The sequence below is a fragment of the Rana temporaria genome, chromosome 11 (assembly GCF_905171775.1).
Source record: "Rana temporaria chromosome 11, aRanTem1.1, whole genome shotgun sequence".
Taxonomy (NCBI): domain Eukaryota; kingdom Metazoa; phylum Chordata; class Amphibia; order Anura; family Ranidae; genus Rana; species Rana temporaria.
Window position 1 is genome coordinate 52474508 of NC_053499.1, and position 21362 is coordinate 52495869.

The 21362-nt window shown below is 44.9% G+C and overlaps 1 protein-coding gene across 1 annotated transcript in view; it reads left to right on the forward strand.

Annotated features, from left to right (window-relative positions):
• Positions 1-18059: 18059 nt before the first annotated feature.
• The window catches only part of CRACR2B (calcium release activated channel regulator 2B), a 70429-nt gene continuing 67126 nt past the window's right edge, over positions 18060-21362 (forward strand). Inside the window, exon 1 of the mRNA XM_040328521.1 lies at positions 18060-18133. The gene's annotated coding sequence lies outside the window, so the exon portion shown is untranslated. The remainder of the gene's footprint in view (positions 18134-21362) is intronic.

The window sequence follows — 21362 nt, forward strand, 5'->3', positions numbered from 1 at the left end:
TTCCTTGAATATCCTTCTTTTTTTTTTTTTTTTTTTTTTTTATATCCTTTTCCTTTTTTTTTTTTTTTTTTTTTACAGTTCTACCTTTTCCCGCAGATCCTTTGACAATTCTTTTGCTTTCCCCATGACTCAGAATCCAGAAACATCAGTGCAGCATTGGATGTAAGATGCAAGGGTCTATCAGGAGTCCAGAAACGCATTGACCTTTTATATACACACACACTAATTACAAGCAAACGGTTGAGGATGATTGCCTTTTAACTGCTTGCCGACCAGCCGCCGCAGTTATACGGTGGCAGGTCGGCTCCCCTATGTGAGAGCCCGTAGCTATACGTCGGGTTTCGCGCAGACCACTAGGGGCGCGTGCGCGCCCCCCGCTCGCCCCTGACTCCCGTGCACGTGCCCGGCGGGCGCGATCGCCGCCGGGCACACGCGATCACTCGTTACAGAGCGAGGGCCGGGAGCTGTGTGTGTAAACACACAGCTCCCGGTCCTGTCAGGGAGAGAAATGCTGATCTTCTGTTCATACAATGTATGAACAGAAGATCAGTCATTTCCCCTAGTGAGGCCACCCCCCCTACAGTTAGAACACACCCAGGGAACATACTTAACCCCTTCCCCGCCCTCTAGTGTTAACCCCTTCACTGCCAGTGGCATTTTTATAGTAATACAATGCATTTTTATAGCACTGATCGCTATAAAAATGCCAATGGTCCCAAAAATGTGTCCGAAGTGTCTGCCATAATGTCGCAGTACCGAAAAAAAATTGCTGATCGCCGCCATTACTAGTAAAAAAAAAAATATTAATAAAAATGACATAAAATACCCCCTATTTTGTAAACGCTATAACTTTTGTACAAACCAATAAAACGCTTATTGCGTTTTTTTTTTTTTTACGAAATATATGTAGAAGAATACGTATCAGCCTAAACTGAGGAAAAAAAAAACTTTTTTTATATATTTTTGGGGGATATTTATTATAGCAAAAAGTAAAAAATATAAAAACATTTTCAAAATTGTCGCTCTATTTTTGTTTATAGCGCAAAAAAACTAAAAACTGCAGATGTGATCAAATACCACCAAATGAAAGCTCAATTCGTGGGGAATAAAGGACGCCAATTTTGTTTGGGAGCCACGTCGCTTGACCACGCAATTGTCAGTTAAAGCGACGCAGTGCCAAGCAATATGGTCCGGGGGATAAGTGGTTAATGGCCATTCAAACCCCTTTGTGTCAACCTGTGTGCATGTTATCGGGCCAAAATCACCAGGGTGTGTAAACTTTTGATCAGGGTCATTTGGCTAGTTTCTGTTGTAATTATGATTTAAAAAGAGTAAGCACAGTAAATTGATAATAAATGGCTTCAGCCAAACACTAACCACAAGTGAAATGTTTTTGTGTTATTCATATTGTCTGAAAAATGGCCAAGAAATCATAAATTCTGACAGGGTATGTAAACTTATGAGCACAACTGTATGTTCCTTATGGTTCAATGTACCTGGTTTGTTATTGATTTTACGATAAATAGAAACTTTTCTGTTAAAAAAAAAAAAACAGTCAAACGGTATGTTATTTAGCTTTTAAACTGATCATTAACAGAATTAGGGTGACCAGTTCTAAACTGGAGAGTCCGGTTTTTTTTTTTTTTTTCTAGCAAAAAATGTATGATGTATCAGTGATGTTTTTGCATTGTGCAATTGTCACACTCAAAATATAATAATTAAAGCCCAACTTCAGTAATTAGACAAAATGTATCCTTGCAGTGGGTCACCGTGCACTACAAGGTTTAACTGCTTTGTTATGCTGATTTGTACTACCCGTCCAATGCTTTTCCCTCTCAAAGGCACTCCCAACTGTGGTCACTCGTTATACTCTCCCACATATTGTGCATGTCGCCAATCACACCATGTCATTGTGCTGGAATAAATTGCTGTATGCCTTTGTTGTGTTTTAAAAAAAAAGGAATGGCACTCCAGGATATTGTTTCCCTACAAAGACGCAATAACACTGTTTGTTCCCGAGTGATGCTGAAAGTTAGAGGTCACTGTGACCCACAGTCCGCTCTGTGTTATGAACAACGCTTGGAAGTTTTGATTTTCTTTTGCCATGGACAAGTTTTCTTTTAACCTATTTATTCCAATCTGAAAGGGTGGTAAGTTACTGGTGACGTCCACACATATTCAAGATGTTAAAGTGGATACTGTTTGGTTTCTAATTGCATAGAATGGGAAAGAGTTGAAACTCTTTGTCAGCTTTCTATTACTTAAAATGTTGATACATGCAGTGACATAACTCCTTAGACCCAGTCTGTGTGGACAGTATGGCCTCTTACTGGCAAAATTCACATGCAGCTTAAAGCGGAGTTCCAACCACAATTAGTATTTTTTAAATGTATGTCCTTTCATCCTTTTTATAATATAAATCTGGTCACTTACTATTTTACAATCCGCCGCCGATCCGCATAGATATTCAAAAAAGATAGTTTAGAAAACGATATCTACACCGTTGTCATTTTGCTTGTGGGCATTGTGAAGCCTACAGGCACTTACTTCCGGTCTTGGATGGGGAGTGATAATTGGACAGCGCACTGCATCCTGGGAAATGATGACACACATTTCCCAGGAGCATTAGAGGGAGATGATGTCAGAATCCTAGGTGGTTTCAAAGGCAGATTTCGTGGGACCGCATAGCAACAGGCATTTCCAGATGAGATGAGTAAAAAAAAAAAAATATTCTTTTTTTTTTTTTTTTAGTCGTAAGCTACAGTTTAAAGCAAAACTTTTTTTTTTTTATGGAACCTCCACTTTAACTCTTTAATACAACAAAAACCAGGAGTTGAATCCACAGAAGAAGAAAAAAACACCTCCCAGTACACCCACTCCTGCTGAAATTCCCCCTCCCAGCACAAATCTTTGCTACCCAATCCTCTCTCTCAGCTCAAATCTTCTCTCCCAATCCCCCCCCCCCCAGCACAAAACCTCTTTTTCCCCTCCAAGCACAAATCCTCTCCCTTCCTGTACAATCAGTACTTTGTGGGGGTTTGCTTACTGATCCCCCTACCCACATTTTTTGCTGAAGAGGACAGGAACAGTACAGGGTGGGGATAGGGGACAGTTGAGTATGGACAGGACTAGCTAGAGTTACACATTCCATGAATTGATGAACATCAGTATTGTGGTGTAGGATCTTGGTATTAGAAGATCCCTGGGCATCTGTTGAAGATTTTGTTTCACTGATGCTGCTGTAAGATGATTCGCTGTAGATTTGATCGCTCACAAGAAGTCTTGTTGACTGAGTTGGTATCCCCTTTGAGTCCCCATGAAGTTCGAGAGATGAGAGGGGCGTCTTCAATTTATTTAACAATAATTTTACATTTTTGCACACTGTTTTAACCCTGCTTCTTATTGGAATGAGGAGTACCGATAATGACTATATATAGGTAAGGCTTTTCTGCGCAGGTGCAGTTGATACAACCATTTTAAACTTTTTCTGTATTTTGTGCGCTCTTTGGATGTTTTTTACAGCAGGATTTTAGCTTTGTTTTCAAGTAATTGTATGTAGTTGGTCAAATCGATGAAGAATATATAACCTATACCTTCTAGTGTAGGGGTGTCTACATGGTTTTATGTCTCAAAATAATTTATTCTTCTTCTCCTATACCAACACATGCAGCGTGTAAGGCAGTACTTCTCCTTTTACAAATAGCAAGCAAATGACTGCTTTGATCATCTAAAACAGCATACATAGTGACAGCTTTTTTGCCCTCGAGGTAACACCTTAATTAACCAGACTTATTTTAGCCCTGGTTTTCTCTGCAAGTCCTTTGTAATGTATTTCACTATATTTAGATATAATTGTTGTAAATTTATTGTCCATGAATGTCCCTGCCATTGGCTGACCGGGGTGTTAGATCTTCAGTAGATACTGTGTCTCATTTAAGGAGCCTGATGCGTGCCTATCACTGTCACATACTAAGCACTTGGCAATATGCTCTAGAAATGCTTAACATCTGAAAAAACTCTCATGTTTCCTTAGGAACTGTTTGTGTTCTTCAAAGGATTTCCCATTAAATGCACAACATTTTCTGAGAAATGTGGTTTGCGGTGAATTAGACAGCAAAGATAGATTGGGTCTTTTTGAATTTCTATGCTTTTACCACTAGTACAGTAGTATTTGTAACTCCCATCTTTCTAACAAAGACAACCTTTCTAGAGTCGCTGTGTTTAGTGGTTTATTGTCTTATAGTTGGGGGCTAGGACTGCTCAAGTTGATGATTGTGAATCTTGGATCATCCTTGACTTTGGCTAATTCTTTAGCCTCGTACACATGGCCGGGTTTCCCGACGGGAAAAGACCTGTCGGAAATCCCGGGGGGGAAACTGAGAACCTGTTTGGTAACTTTTCCCCCCGTACACACGAGAGGTTTTCCCATCCGAAAAACTCTGATGAGAGTTTTGGTCGGGAAGCCCGATGTATGCTCCATCTCAGTTTTTTCCCTAGGAAAACTGCTGGGAAAAAGTCCGCCGGGAATCCCAGCGGGAAAAAAGAGAGCAGGTTCTCCTTTTTTTTTTTTCTGTTTTTGGGCAGTTTTCCCATCTGAAAAACTGTGAGGAACATACACACGGCCGGCATTCCTGGCCAAAAGCTCTCCTCGCAGTTTTCCCATTGGGAAACCCGGCCGTGTGTACGAGGCTTTTGATGAACTTGGAGAGCAAGGTAGAAAGGATACCTGATGTTCCTCATACCTTGAACCCAGTGTTTTTTTTTTTTGTTTGTTTGTTTTTTTCACAATTTTTTGTGGATGTTGTTAGGCAGTTTTGTCAAGACCAGGTTAACACTATGGGCCTGATTTACCAAGCCTTTACTCCATGACTCATGGAGTAAAAGCAGGAGTAGCAGCCGTTTGGCCATTTACTAAAGAAATACGCTGCTAGTGCAGTGTATTTCCCTAGTTACTAATGTGCTCCGTGCGCCCAGGAGAGGGTGCATTGTGCACCAGTACAGACCTGGCGCACGGCACATTAAACTGTAAATTGCGGGGGTTTGGGCGGGAGTTTATTAGGGGGGGAGGTGGGGGGATGCAGGGGAAGTGAAGTGACATGTGTTTTAAAGTGTTTGGCGGGCCGAATTGAAAGGGAAAGTGTTTTTTGAAAACAGATCCCCGTACGCTTGCACAGTGCGCCTGAACCTCGGGAGGTTCATTTGCATACTGGGCATGCGCAGAGAGAAAAGTCAGGGATTCCCGTGCGCCTTGTCAGTACGCCGTGAAAATCTTGGTAAATACCAAGCGGCGTACCCGTGATTGCGCTGCGTGACGCGGCGCACGGGAATCTCCGAGCTGTTTTCAGCCCTGAAGGGGAACTCGGCGCCAAATTTCAAACTTGAAATCGGCGCGGGTCCCCCTTCAGGGCTACATTAGGCTCTTAGGCTTGGTCCGGAACGTGAGGGGTTAAACCCGCGCCGATTCGGCGCGGGGGTCCCCCCCAGATCCAAACCAAGCCCTCATCCCAAGCATGCAGTCTGGCCCGGACAGGAATGGGGGAGGGGACGAGCGAGCGCCCCCCCCCCTCCTGAGCCGTACCAGACCGCATGCCCTCAACATGGGGGAGTGTGTGCTGTGGGGAAGGGGGGCACTGCCCCCCCACCCCACAGCACTCTTGCCCCCATGTCGATAGGGACAAGAGCCTCTTCCCGACAACCCTTGCCATTGGTTGTCGGGGTATGCGGGCGGGGCTAATCGGAATCTGCGAGCTCCCTTTAATAAGGGGGCCCCCAGATGCCGGCCCCCCACCCTATGTGAATGAGTATGGGGTACATCGTACCTCTACCCATTCACATGGGGGAAATGTAAAGTAAAATAAAACACCACACAGAATAAAATATTTTATTAATCTGCTCCGGAGCCCCCCCTTTCTTCTTTAGCTCTCTTAGAAGGGGGGGTTTCTTCTCTCCCGATCTTCCGCCGGGACCCTGGGCTTCGGTGATTTCTGCCGGGGGAGGGCGCCATCCCTCGGTCCTCTCCGGAGCCTTCCGCCGGATGCCCCCACCCCATTTAAGCTCTTTTTCATTAGGGAGGGGCATCCGGACTTCGGGGTCTTCTGCCGGGGGATGGCGCCTATCCCCCGGTCTTTCCGGTGCCTTCCGCCAGGGTTCCGGTCTTCCTGGTCTTCTGCCGGGGGTGCGCCAACTCCCCGGTCTTTTCTCTTCTGTCTTCTCTGCTCCCTCTTCTGCCTGGCTCCCCCGCGGAGCCAGGGCTTTCTTCCGTCTTCTTTCTTCTCTCTTCCTTCTTCTGCCTGTCTCCTCCGGGAGCCCAGGGCTTGTCTCCGCTGTCTTCTTCCTTCTCTTCCATTCCATGTTGACACGACGTGGTTCCGCGCTGACATGCCGTGTCAGCGGCGGGCATGGACTTATATAGGGTAATGCCACCATGTGACCTCAACCCATGTGACATCACATTCCCTGGGCATGATGGGAATGTGATGTCACATGGGTTGAGGTCACATGGTGGCATTGCCCTATATAAGTCCATGCCCACTGCTCAGACGGCATTCCAGCGCCGGACCTCGTCGTGTCAACATCCAATGGAAGAGAAGCAAGAAGACAGCGGAGACAAGCCCTGTGCTCCCGGAGGAGACAGGCAGAAGAAGGAAGAGAGAAGAAAGAAGACGGAAGAAAGCCCTGGCTCCGCGGGGGAGCCAGGCAGAAGAGGGAGCAGAGAAGACAGAAGAGAAAAGACCGGGGAGTTGGCGCACCCCCGGCAGAAGACCAGGAAGACCGGAACCCTGGCGGAAGGCACCGGAAAGACCGGGGGATAGGCGCCATCCCCCGGCAGAAGACCCCGAAGTCCGGATGCCCCTCCCTAATGAAAAAGAGCTTAAATGGGGTGGGGGCATCCGGCGGAAGGCTCCGGAGAGGACCGAGGGATGGCGCCCTCCCCCGGCAGAAATCACCGAAGCCCAGGGTCCCGGCGGAAGATCGGGAGAGAAGAAACCCCCCTTCTAAGAGAGCTAAAGAAGAAAGGGGGGGCTCCGGAGCAGATTAATAAAATATTTTATTCTGTGTGGTGTGTTTTTTTTACTTTACATTTCCCCCATGTGAATGGGTAGAGGTACGATGTACCCCATACTCATTCACATAGGGTGGGGGGCCGGAATCTGGGGACCCCTTTATTAAAGGGGTCTCTCAGATTCTGATAAGCTCTCCGCCCGCATACCCCGACAACCAACGGCCAGGGTTGTCGGGAAGAGGCTCTTGTCCCTATCGACATGGGGGCAAGAGTGCTTTGGGGTGGGGGGGGCAGTGCCCCCCTCCCCCACAGCACACACTCCCCCATGTTGAGGGCATGTGGTCTGGTATGTCTCAGGAGGGAGGGGGGCGCTCGCTCGTCCCCACCCCCATTCCTGTCTGACCAGACTGCGTGCCTGGGATAAGTGCTTGGTTTGGATCTTGGGGGTGACCCCACGCTATTTTTTTTTGCACGGGTTTAACCCCTTATGTTCCAGACCAAGCCTAAGAGCCTGGTATGCACCTGGAGGGAACCCACCTTATTTTTTTTTGGGGGGGTCTGGAGTTCCCCTTCATGAACAGCGATCTGTCATTTACACATGTCAGTCCCCCCCCCCTACAGTTAGAACACACCCAGGGAACATATTTAACCCCTCCCTTGCACCTAGTGTTAACCCCTTCCCTGCCAGTGGCATTTTTTGAGTAAGCAATGCATTTTTTACAGCACTGATCGCTAGAAAAATGCCAATGGTTCCAAAAAAGTGTTCGATGTGTCCGCCATAATGTCGCAGTACCGATAAAAATCGCTGATCGCCCCAATAACTAGTTAAAACAACCAAAAAAAAAAATTTGTAGACGCTATAACTTTTGCAAAAACCAAACACTAAACGCTATTAGCGATTTTTTGGAACCAAAAAGATGTAGAATACGTATCGGCCTAAACTGAGGGTTTTTTTTGTTTTTTCAATATATATTTTTGGGGATATTTATTATAGCAAAAAGTAAAACTAATTTTTACATATGTGGGCGGGACTTACGCAAGTCCCGCCCACATATATAAACATCGTTCAAACCACACATGTGAGGTATTGACGCGTGCGTTAGAGCGAGAGCAATACTTTTACCACTAGACCTTCTTTGTAACTATAAACTGGTAACCTGGAAAAAAAAGAAAAAGGTCGCCTATGGGGATATTCACGGAATTCATTTTGGCCCCATTGCAGGAGTGTTTCCAATAGTAAAGCGTGACATGTAAGGTATCTATTTACTCGGTGTAACATCATCTTTCACATTATCCCCAAAAATTGGGCTCACTTTTGTGTTTTGTTAATTTTTAACCACTTGAGCCCGGACCATATTTCTGGTCAATGACCGGGCAAGTTTTTGTGATTCGGCACGGCGTCGCTTTAACTGACAATTGCGCAGTCGTGCGACGTGGCTCCCAAACAAAATTGGCAACCTTTTTTTTCACACAAATAGATTATTAAATGTGCGTGTTTACTTCTGTCTTTAACACCTCCCCTTCAGGCTGGAAAGCATCAGATCAGGGGAAACCAAAAAAAAAAAGCTCTCATTCCATTGCAGCTTGGTTCCTACATGTGTGATGAACTGAGCATGCTCAAACACTTAGAAAAAAAATATCCTTTCTTTTTAAAAGGTGAAAAACACTCATTGGATGCTCATAGAGCGTGGTTTGGATTAATTGCAGGTGTGCCCAATTACAAGCTCACCCAAACTAGAGACTGCAATTTGTTCATGTGATTTCAATTGCTTCATTACTAGCACTGTTATAAAAAGCTTGGATCGATCAGTCCTCAGCTGCCCTCAGAAGGGGCAGGCTGGCAGAAATGCTGTTGCTAAACACAAATGTGGTTTGTTGCATGGGTTTTGTTTTATTTTGCCAATGGTTTTGGTTTATTTTTAAATGATGTTCACTTTGATGTATTTGTCTATGTGGCCTTATTTTATGAAAAATGTGTAAAGCTATGGTTATTTAGAATTTTGAAATGTATTTTTGTTTGTTTGTCTTTTTTTGCTTTCCTTGTTTTGTTGACCAATAAAAATTACTTTAAAATTGTTAAGTTTGTCTTTTGTTACTTTTTCATGCTACATATGTTGACAGCTGCAGCTGAACTAGGTTTGGGCCTAACAAATTATGTGTGATTTTTGTCTAAGCTTCTTTCCTGGTGTGTAATCATGAAATGTTTGCCATGTTTATTCTCCCTGACTTTAAAGACAAAAACTGGTAAGTATTTTATTTATTCTGCAGTGGTCCTCAGCCCTCAAGTACCCCCGACAGGACATGTTTTGGGGATTTCTCTTATCAAGAATTGCTGTCCAGACTGTATTTTAAAGCACATGTGCAAGATGAAGGAAAACCTGCAAACATGGCCTGTGGGGGGGGTTTGCTATTGGTGGACAGGCTTGACGTGCTGATTTACAGCACTGTGCTTAAATCTAGCGCAAGGCAATCCTATTCAAATTGTGGGTGTTTGAGGGAAGCCAAGTGAGTGTTAGAACCCCTGCTTTGTGTTTTTTTATTTTTGTGTTGAGCTTTGTGTCCCTTTTCTTAAAATTGGCTTCACTTCCTGTCACACAGCTGAACAGGAAGTGAGGTTAAAACCCTACCAGTGTCATTTCTTGGGGACACAGGTCAATCTAACTAGTGTCCCCATTAAGCAAATTGCACTCCAGCACTGCTGTGTACACCCCAAATCATGGGTCTTCAAACTACGGCCCTCCAGTTGTTCAGGAACTACAATTCCCATCATGCCTAGTCATGTCTGTGAATGTCAGTGCATGACAAGGCCTCATGGGATGTGTAGTTCTACAACAGCTGGAGGGCCGTAGTTTGAGGATCCCTGCCCCAAATGATTATTTAGTTTGGGGTTTAGTAAAGGCAAAGCCACTCTGCAGTACAAGCATAGTTGCTGAAAATCAGAGAGGAAGCACTGATGGTTTTAACATCCAATCCTGTAGAAGCAAAGTTGTTTTTGTTTTCTTTCTTCCTTGCTTTGCACTTGTAGTGCAAAGTGGATTTGCCTTTAGTCAATGGACCCCAAAGTCCAAGATCCCTAATAATTTGGGGTGTACACAGCAAAATGCTAGAGTGCAATTTACATAATGGGAAACTATTTAGCTTGATCTCTGTGTCCCCAAGAAAAGATATTAGTAAGGTTTTACCCTCACTTCCTGTTTGGCTATGTGACAGGAAGTGAATGAATTAGAAAGGGTGAAGACACCTCACAAATGTTGTCACTATCAGGGGTGCAGACATCCCCAAAAAATGAGCAGATAATACTTATTTGCAAATTAATAACGCACACATTCCTACATATTAGCAACGCTCTATCCTGGCCTATTGGCATGGTTATATTTTTTGGGGCTCTCAATAAAACTCTATGAAATTTGTGCTTAAACTAGAACCAGGGGCGGACTGACAACTCATGTGGCCCCTGGGCAATAGAAGATTATGGGGCCCCTCTGGCTTACAGATGACCACCACGCCAGGAGGTAGTGCAGAGGCGGGCAGCTAAAATCTTGGGATATTCACATTAAAAGCATGTCATTTTCGGACATATCAGGGACAGATCTAAAAAAAACACAGATTTTTACATACTGTCCCTGGTTTTACTGAGCCTGGCAACCCGGATGGGGCCCCCTAGTGGCATGGGGCCCTTGGGCAGTGCCCGAGTGACTCAATGGTCAGTCCGCCCCTGACAAGAACTATAATCAACAAGTTTTATTTTCTTTAATTTTGGATAGAGTGAGGGAGTGTTATAGGCCCTGTCAGTTTATTTTGTATTATCTGTGTCCAATTGGGGAGATTTGCCTTCACTTCCTGCCCCATAGCCAAACAGGGAGTGAGAGAAAAACTATGCAAATTAACCACTTCCCGCCCAGCCTATGGCCGATTTACATCCGGGAAGTGGTTACACAATCCTGACAGGACGTCCTGCAGGATTTCATGCCGCACGCCCCTGTGGGGGCACGCAGTGCGGCGATCGGTGATGCGGGGTGTCAGTCTGATCTCAGTAAAGAGTCTCTCACGGAGACGGAGACTCTTTACCACGTGATCAGCCGTGTCCAATCACGGCTGATCACGATGTAAACAGGAAGAGCCATCGATGGCTCTTCCTCACTCGCGTCTGACAGACGCGAGTATAGGAGAGCCGATCGGCGGCTCTCCTGACAGGGGGCGTTCGCGCTGATTGTTTATCAGCGCAGCCCCCCCTCGGATCACCACACTGGACCACCAGGGATGCCCACCCTGGACCACCAGGGTGTGCAAAAACAAAAAAAATATAGAACAAAAAAACAAAAAGCAATAAAAAATAAGAAAAAAGATGCAAATCAGTGCCCACAAATGGGCACTGACTGGGAAAATCAGTGCCACCCCACAGTGTCCATCAGTGCCACCCCACAGTGCCCATCCATGCACAGTGCCCACCTATCAGTGCCCACCTGTGCCACCCATAAGTATCCATCAGTGCCACCCATAAGTGCCGCCCATCTGTGCCGCCCATGAGTGCCCATCAGTGCCGCCTATGAGTGCCCATCAGTGCCGCATAGCAGCGCCGCCAATCAATGCCACCTCATCTGTGCCGTCAGTACTACCTCATCGATGTCCATCAGTGCCATCTCATCGGTGCCCATCAGTGCCGCCATATCAGTGCCCGTAATTGAAAGAGAAAAACTTATTTACAAAAAAATTAACCTAAAAAAATAAAAACTTTTTTTGTTTCAAAATTTGCAGTCTTTTTTTAGTTGTTGCGCAAAAAAAAAAAACGCAGAGGTGATCAAATAACAACAAAAGAAAGCTCTATTTGTGGGGGAAAAAGGACGCCAATTTTGTTTGGGTACAGTGTTGTATGACCGCGCAATTGCCATTCAAAGTGCGACAGTGTTGAAAGCTGAAAATTGGCTTGGCGGGAAGGTGCGTAAGTGCCTGGTATGGAAGTGGTTAAGGGAATCCAGTGCCCCCCCAGAACTAGTGTGTGGGTCCCCTGAAAATTACTGGGCGGGGTTATACAAAAACAGGGTGTGACCTTGACAGGAAGGGGTGGGTCATTTTTCTATTAGGAGGTGCAGATATGTAGTCAGGCCTAGGGCAGAACCAAACCTAAATATACTACTGCATATTAGGGCTTATTTAGACCGGAACCGATTTACAGCGTGTTTTTATATTGTGGGAGGAAACCCACGCAGGCACAGGGAGAACATGCAAACTCCATGCAGATGCTGTCACGGGCGGGATTCGAACCAACGACTCTTTTGCTGCTAGGTCAAAGTGCTATACACTACACCACTGTGGTGAACGAACATGATTGCAGCTGAAAGCATGAGACCTTTTTTTTTTTTTTTCAATACCATGCTTTCCAGCCTTATTGACCCCGCCTCTCTCCATAAAGAGGACCTGTCACACACTAGTCCTATTACAAGGGATGTTTACATTCCTTGTAATAGGAAGAAAACTGATCATTTTTTTTTTTTTTTTTTTTTTTATTGTAAAACATTATAAAACTAAATAAAAATAAATAAGAAAACCCCAAAAAAAATTTTTAAAGCGCCCCGTCCCGACGAGCTCGCGCACAGAAGCAAACGCATACGCGAGTAGCGCCCGCATATGAAAACGGTATTCAAACCACACAAGTGAGGTATCGCCGCGATCGTTAGAGTGAGAGCAATAATTCTAGCCCTAGACCTACTCTGCAACTCAAAAAATGCAACCTGTAGAATTTTTTAAACGTCGCCTATCGAGATTTTTAAAGGGTAAAAGTTTGATGCCATGCCACGAGCGGGCGCAATTTTTAAGCGTGACATGTTGGGTATCATTTTACTCGGCGTAACATTATCTTTCACAATATATAAAAAAATTGGGCAAAATGTATTGTTGTCTTATTTTTTAATTCAAAAAAGTGATTTTTATCCAAAAAAAGTGCGCTTGTAAGACCGCTGCGCAAATACGGTGTGACAAAAAGTATTGCAATGACTGCCATTTTATTCCCTAGGATGTCTGCTAAAAAAAAATATATAATGTTTGGGGGTTCTGATTAATTTTCTAGCCAAAAAATTGTGATTTTCACATGAAGGAGAGAAGTGCCAGAATTAACCCGGTGGGCAAGTGGTTAAAGTACTCATGGCTATAAAGAATAGTCATTGCTCATTAAAAAAAAAAAAAAAAAAAGGGGGTCCCTCCAAATTAAATTACCAGGCCCTTCAGGTCTGGAATGGATATTAAGGGGAACCCCGCCGTAAAAACCCCCCCAAAAAATGGCGTGGGGTCCCCCCAAATATCCATACCAGACCCTTCAGGTCTGGTGTGGATTTTAAGGGGAACTCCACCCCAAATTGAAAAAAAAATGGCGTGGAGTCCCCCTAAAAATCCACACCAGACCCTTATCCGAGCACGTTGACCTGGCCGGCCGCAGAAAAGAGGGGGGGACAGAGTGCGGCCCCCCCCTCTCTCCTGAACCGCACCAGGCCACATGCCCTCAACATGGGGAGGATGTCCCCATGTTGATGGGGACAAGGGTCTCATCCCCACAACCCTTGCCCGGTGGTTGTGGGGGTATGCGGGCGGGGGGCTTATCAGAATCTGGAAGACCCCTTTAACAAAGGGGACCCCCAGATCCTGGCCCCCCCCTATGTGAAATGGTAATGGGGTACATTGTACCTCTACCATTTCACCCCAAACAAAATGTCAAAGTGTTAAAAATGACAGTAGCCGGTTTTTGACAAATCTTTTAATAAAATCTTCTTTTCTTCTTTCCTTCGGGTTTCTTCCGCTGCTTCTTTCTTCTCGTTCACATCTTGCCCGACGTGTTCTTCTATCTTCTCCGTCCGTCCTTCAGCCTTCTGGTCCCGCATCTTGCCCGTTGTCTTGTCCTGTCTTCTTCTCCGTCCGCCTCCTCGTCCGCATCTTGGGTCTTCTGCGGTGTTCTTCTAGTCCCCGGACCCAGCGTTTGAATTTGATTTGGCCGCCGTTTTCCCGCTCCTGGGACCCGCCCCCCTCTGACGCCACAAGTAAACTCCTTAGAAGGTCATGTGCGTCAGAGGGGGGCGGGGTCACATGAGTGTGACACGGCGGGAACTTCTTCTCCGGGCGGCGCGATTGAAATTGAATTCCCCCGCTGCGTGACGCTCTGCGACCCCGCCCCCCTCTGACGCACATGACCTTCTAAGGAGTTTACTTGTGGCGTCAGAGGGGGGCGGGGTCACATGAGTGTGACACGGCGGGAACTTCTTCTCCGGGCGGCGCGATTGAAATTGAATTCCCCCGCTGTGTGACGCTCTGCGACCCCGCCCCCCTCTGACGCACATGACCTTCTAAGGAGTTTACTTGTGGCGTCAGAGGGGGGCGGGTCCCAGGAGCGGGAAAACGGCGGCCAAATCAAATTCAAACGCTGGGTCCGGGGACTAGAAGAACACCGCAGAAGACCCAAGATGCGGACGAGGAGGAGACAGGACAAGACAACGGGCAAGATGCGGGACCAGAAGGCTGAAGGACGGACGGAGAAGATAGAAGAACACGTCGGGCAAGATGTGAACGAGAAGAAAGAAGCAGCGGAAGAAACCCGAAGGAAAGAAGAAAAGAAGATTTTATTAAAAGATTTGTCAAAAACCGGCTACTGTCATTTTTAACACTTTGACATTTTTTTTTGGGTGAAATGGTAGAGGTACAATGTACCCCATTACCATTTCACACAGGGGGGGGGTCAGGATCTGGGGGTCCCCTTTGTTAAAGGGGTCTTCCAGATTCTGATAAACCTCCCGCCCGCATACCCCCACAACCACCGGGCAAGGGTTGTGGGGATGAGACCCTTGTCCCCATCAACATGGGGACATCCTCCCCATGTTGAGGGCATGTGGCCTGGTGCGGTTCAGGAGAGAGGGGGGGCCGCACTCTGTCCCCCCCTCTTTTCTGCGGCCGGCCAGGTCAACGTGCTCGGATAAGGGTCTGGTGTGGATTTTTAGGGGGACTCCACGCCATTTTTTTTTTCAATTTGGGGTGGAGTTCCCCTTAAAATCCACACCAGACCTGAAGGGTCTGGAATGGATATTTGCCGGGAACCGCACGTCTTTTTTTTTTTTGGTTTTTACGGCGGGGTTCCCCTTAATATCCATTCCAGACCTGAAGGGCCTGGTAATTTAATTTGGGGGAACCCCTACACATTTTTTTGTTTGTTTTATGAATGAATCCCTTTAGAATTGTCAGAGCCGACAATTCATTATAGCCGCGTGTGAATTTTTAAATGACTTTTTTCCTTCTGAATGTCACTTTGTGCAGGGGGAGTTCTAAGTGCGGGAAAAATGCGCTAGTTCACATGCTGACATTACACCCCCCCTAGGTACGAAATTTAAAGGAATATTTCACTTTTATTGTTTCACTTTAAGAATTATTAATTTCACTGCTCCCGAAAAAACGGCCGTTTTTAAAAAATAAAAAAAGCATTGATACATGTTCCCTGGGGCAGGACTGAGGTCCCCAAACACTTTTTAGGACAAAACTTGCAGATTAGCCTTTAAAATGAACACTTTTGATTTCTCCCATAGACTTCTATAGGGAGTTCGGCGCGGCTTTACATATTAGTTTCAATGCGCCGGCTGCTACGCTGGTTCATGCGCCCAATTAAGCCTCCACCCGGAGTACTAATTAACGCATGAACCAGCGCAGCGCACAGAGCATAGTAAATCAGGCCCAATGTGTATGCCTAAGTAGCTGGTAAATGTGGGTCTTATTGATCTAAAGTTCCTTGAGGCTCTTCTGCTAGACCCGATAGCAGTGAACACTTTACTGTGGATACCCGACAACTTTTGCAAATGAATTGACGGCTCCATAATTGGCCATTCTATGCGAGGGTGGGGTAATGTGAAATACGCAAGCAAATAAATTTCCCCTTCTGCTTCATTTATCACTTTAATTTGTAACCCTTTGTTTTTCCTGGGCTTCACAGAACTGACTTTGTTTTCCTGTTTTTTTTTTTTAAATCAGAAAAGTTTTTATTTTTGAAAAAGAAAAACAGTAGCAGTACAGAATACCAGGCATGTACAGCACATATAAGTGACTAAAAGGAAACAAGGCCATACAGGGTACACATTTAGTTGAACACAAAGCCAAGGAGTAATACATAATCTCAGTAACAGTACTGAAGCGATTTTTCCATACATCTGGCATTCCACCTTTAGGCACATTAAACATGAGAGAAATATAAAACAATAAATAATAATAAAAAGGAAAAAAAAAGGAAAAGAAAAAAAAAAAACAGGGAAAAAACAAAAAAACAAAAACAATAAAAGGGGGGGGGGGGGGGAAACCAGCCCAGCCTGATGCCAAAGGTATCACGTTTGTTAGACCATACATCCCATTAACTTCTCGACCAATAGTTTAGAGAGATGATCCCATCCCACCATTGTACTTAACCAGTTCCTCAACCAAGTAACAGCCTATCAAGTACCAATTGTGAAGGGGCCACTTCCGGGGATCCCAGCCACCCCTGCCATATGTTGCCATTTTTTTGCGGTGCCTTTCTATGCAAGTATGTGTTCTTCTCCCTTATAAGGATCCTATTGACCTCCTGTATCCACTGTCGGCTCGACGGAACCTGGGCAGACAACCAGTATCTCGCTATAAGCTTCCGTGCCAAATACAGTAGTCTAAGCAAGGCGGTGTAGACAGGAGGCAGGTACAGGTCCTCATCTATACCCCCCAGCAAGCACACCAGTGGGCTTACCGGCAACTGGACCTGATAGGTAGAATTAATGATCTTAACCACAGCGTTCCAGTACCTCACTAGCTTGGGGCACCTCCACAGCATGTGGATGAGGTCACCCGGGTGAGCCTGGCATTTGGGACATATGGGTGTATCACGCCTACCCCAACAGTGCAATTGTACTGGATTCCGATAGACTCTATGAAGAATAAACAAATGTGACAGTCTTTGGGCCGCTGAGACTGAAACAAAAGGACCTGTACTCAGTATTTGCTCCCATTGCTCCCCATCTATGGGTCCTATGTCACTCTCCCATTTCCCTCTGCAGGGAAGAACATCAGGTGCTTGTATGGGTGCCAGTAGTTGTAGGTACGCCCTGGAAATAAACCCCTTTTTCTCAGTGTCATCAAAGACTGAGCCTAAGAAGCGAGACTCTTCCCGTCGCAACGTGGAACAATGACCCTGGGATCTAATCGCATGAGCTAGCCTAATATATTGATATTGTGACCCAATCAATAAGGGGAATTCCTCCTTCAGCCTTTCAAATGATTTCAGGGCCGCCCCATCAAAGATTTGACTTAAGTATTGAATGCCAGCTGCCTCCCATCTGGAGCAGTCCTGAATTTTAACTAACTCGGTATAGAATCTGTTCCGCCAAATGGGCGTACTAGGCAGGAAGCCCATGATCCCCATCCTCTTCCTAACAGCATTCCACAATTTTTTTAAGAGGCAAATCGTAGGGCACGTGTCCAGGGGCCCAGGGAAACCCATCTCCATGTGAGACATCGCAGAGTACGAAGTGGTTGGGTCAATGAGCAAGGCCCTAGAAGGGTCTGTCACTGCTGGCTGGTTCCAACCTGCAAAGTGCTGTAATTGGGCTGCATAGAAATACGTCTGAGCATGGGGAACCGCCATTCCCCCCTGATCCTTAGGGTATTGTAAAGTGAGGAGTTTTATTCTGGCCACCCGATTGTTCCAGATAAATTGTTTTCCTGGTTCGTGTTGTAAGGATTCCATCCATGAGCTATGCCTCCCTACCAGGGACATGCGGTGAGGTCAGCGGCTGGTGATTCACTGGCTAGTATCAGAGCCAGATACACGCAGGTTACATATTAACAAGTTACGTAACAGAAGAAAGGGGGTCCCAGACAGCAGGGGGTGGGATTGTGCAGATACTAGAGCCAATGCCCTTGCAGTGCAGCCAGAGGGAGAAAGGGGAGGAGAAGCTGGCAGCAATGCAGGGGGAGGCACAAGAGGATCGGTATGAGCAATAAGGCAGTATAGCTATCCCTCCTGCTTGGCAGTTGGCCAGGCTCCCCTTTTGAACTGATGAGGCCCAGGCCCAGTAAAGGAAGGCCAGCTGTACTGCCTTATAAGTGGCCCTGTGTCCGGTGTAGGTGTTCTACATGCTTTGTTGGGTATGTAGAAAAATATATTCACATTACTGTATACATTTGCATATTTATATTGTGTCAAACTTTTGTGATCTTTCTTCTTCTTCTTTTTTTTTTTATATAGAAAGACTTAAACTTTTGTGTGGTTCAGTTTTGTAGCACATTGCTGTACGTGTGCCAAACTCAATGTGTTTTATAATCATTCCAATATAATGCTGCTTTGTTTTTCAAAGTGATGAAATGGTTTCCTTGATATCGAACACTTGTGATAATGAGCCAAATAAAATGCCAGGTTGACACTGGCACTGCAGATGGTTCTAACAATGTACAACACAAATCCGGTCCAAATATAACAGAATATTGTTTACAAAAAATGACATAATGAGAGATTAGTAGATGCAATCTGGGCATGAGTACACTGTATGATGATGTACATAAAGAACTGCTTGATCGTTTGTAAAACAGAATGTATTTCTCTGTCCACTACATAAAAATAATGTGATTTAAACTGACACATGGGAACATAGAGTGAACATTTGCAACATCTGTCTACAACAAAATACTGATGGCTGTTGCTTTTACTTTACTAATTTTATTGTGAGAAGCCAGATCATTTGGCAAATACCACATGTATGGTGTTTATGCATATTCCCATAATTATTTTTGTCAATGTATTCAATATCCGATTTACACTGTGGATTCTGGGACTACCCACACATTAAAGCAGACATTCACCTTAAAAGTCATTTTGGGCTGCGCTGCGTCATTTTGCCTTTTGTATCTTACAAATTGACATTCTTTTATTTATGCAATCAATGCAGATTTGTGCTGTAAAGCAGCATTTCTGTTTTTCTCACCTAGGTGAGATGTTCTCCCCACCTCCTGCTTATGCGCTGATGTTCCGCAGGGCTTGGGTCTTCCCAAGAGAGCCCTGTGGCACATCCGCCAGTTTTTCTGGCAGTCCCACGCACGTGCAAAGACTGCTACTAGGAAAGTCTGAAACCTCCCCTGCACATGAACAGATGCACCCGGGGGCTCTGCCAGAAGTCAAAGGCCAGGCAGAATCCATATGTTCAGGGGTAGGGGCAGAGCCTTACTGAGTGGGACTAAATCTTCCTTCCTTGCATTTCCCTTTTCCTTTTCTTTTCCTTCCTATTTTACAGCACTATTTGTTTTTGGACTGTACTATGGGTACACAATATAACTAACATACACATATGTGGTATAGCTGTGATCGTCAGAAGCAGGAGAAATTACTTTGGTGGAAGGTTATGGTAGTAGCAAGAAATATACAGCTAAATTTAAAATATAATTTTTTTTACAATTTTGGGACAGTTTTCCTTTGATTATAGAAATAAATCAGGAGATATACATTACCATTTACCACCAAATGAAAGCCCAATACATCCTGTAAAAAAATGGCATAATCGGTAGTTGTGATATATACGGTTTTACTAACACATATCAAAGTTGCAAAATTGTGCTTGGGCATTAAGATTTGTTTTATTCAGGTCAGCTGTGTTGGTGCACCAGTGATAAACTCCAATGTCAGTTGTGTGCAAGTTCATCCAAAAACTTCTACTTCAGTCAGTGAAATCCTCATTAAATTCACTACATGTGATGCACACCACTCACCAGTGCTCAAATGCACTCACTAATGTTTGGCTTTAGCGCTTTTTACAGATCTAAGCTTCCCCCCCCCCCCCAGCATTTCAATCTCTGCTCCTCTACCCCTTTAGGCCTGGTTCACACCTATGCATTTTTTAGTGCGTTTTCAGTTTTACAGAAAGGCACAACAATCCATTTAGCATGGATTCCTATGGGTCATGTTCCCATCTGTGCATTTTATGAAAAGGGCCAGGGACTTTTTTTATGAAAAGGGCCAGGGTCGCCGTATGCGTTCCAGCGTGAAACGCAATACAGCGACAGAGGCGCCTGTAACGGAATAGGGGGTTAACACCATACGATATTCCATTCCACCCAAGACAGCTTATCGATACTCCACAATCCAGCAGACAGGACCCATTGGATTTCCCCCCAGAAACGAGACACACACAGCTCTGTCTCTGGTTTCAAAACGAATGACATTTTAATAGTAAACATCAGGCTTTTTATACAGTTAGCAACTAAAAAGCATGCTGCAGTAATCACAGGGAGAATGACACACTCCACCCACAACATCACACAAAAGGGTGCTAACAAGTTCCCCTCAATCCACATCTTAGACATGCTTTCTGACTCTGCAATAAGCTATTCCCACCTGCTACATAATCCACATTCCTTTAGTAAACATGAGTCCGACGTCTGACCTTTTAGAGCAGGGGTGGGCAATTATTTTTTTTATTATTTTTTTGATGGGGCCACATGAGAAACTAAAAATATTTTGGAGGGCCTGGGCCAAAAGGCTAAACTCAATACTGCATAAAATCAATTGTATTTCTTTATAAAAAGCGGTAAATATCATTGTTGGACAACTGGTACGAGTACTTGTACTTTATATATACACATAGCAATAGGGTACAGCGGTACAGTATAAAAAAAATGTATGTATAAGTACAGTATTAAAAAGTAAAAAATATATACATAGCAATAGTGTACAGTGGTACAATATATATTCCGTATATTACAAACCCTCTCTTTGAAGAAACCTAACATTTGATTTTGCCTAATATCAAATCCATGCTGGGGCTTGTAGTTGCCCATCCTCAGAGGATGGGCAACTACAAGCCCCAGCATGGATTCAGTAAGGGCGGTCTAGCTGCGTAGCAACAAGATAAAGAAGATTGGAGTTGAAATTGATTGATATTCTTTACTAGCTAACAAAAGTTATTAGGCAAAATCAAATGTTAGGTTTCTTCAAAGAGAGGGTTTGTAATATATATATATTGTACCACTGTACCCTATTGCTATATATATATATATATATATATATATTTTTTTTTTTTAATACTGTATTAAACACTGGGGCTTGTAGTTCCCCATCCTCGGAAGAGACACAGGTTGGCAGTTGCTGGGTGAACCCTGTCCCTCAGCTGTCAGCAAAGGGGTTTTAGGGTTGTAATATACATGGCATGCCATGGGTGGACTCACCTGTGTATTACACCGGAATGACATCTCACACTCACAGCGTCTACTCCTCACATTCACGCCGCATGGATTGCTCCTCACAGGCGCGCGGAAAGGCAGCTGACGTCATCTGACGTGACGCCAACTCCCTGCCTGCGCCTGCACGTACGGCTCAATCCGTACTCTG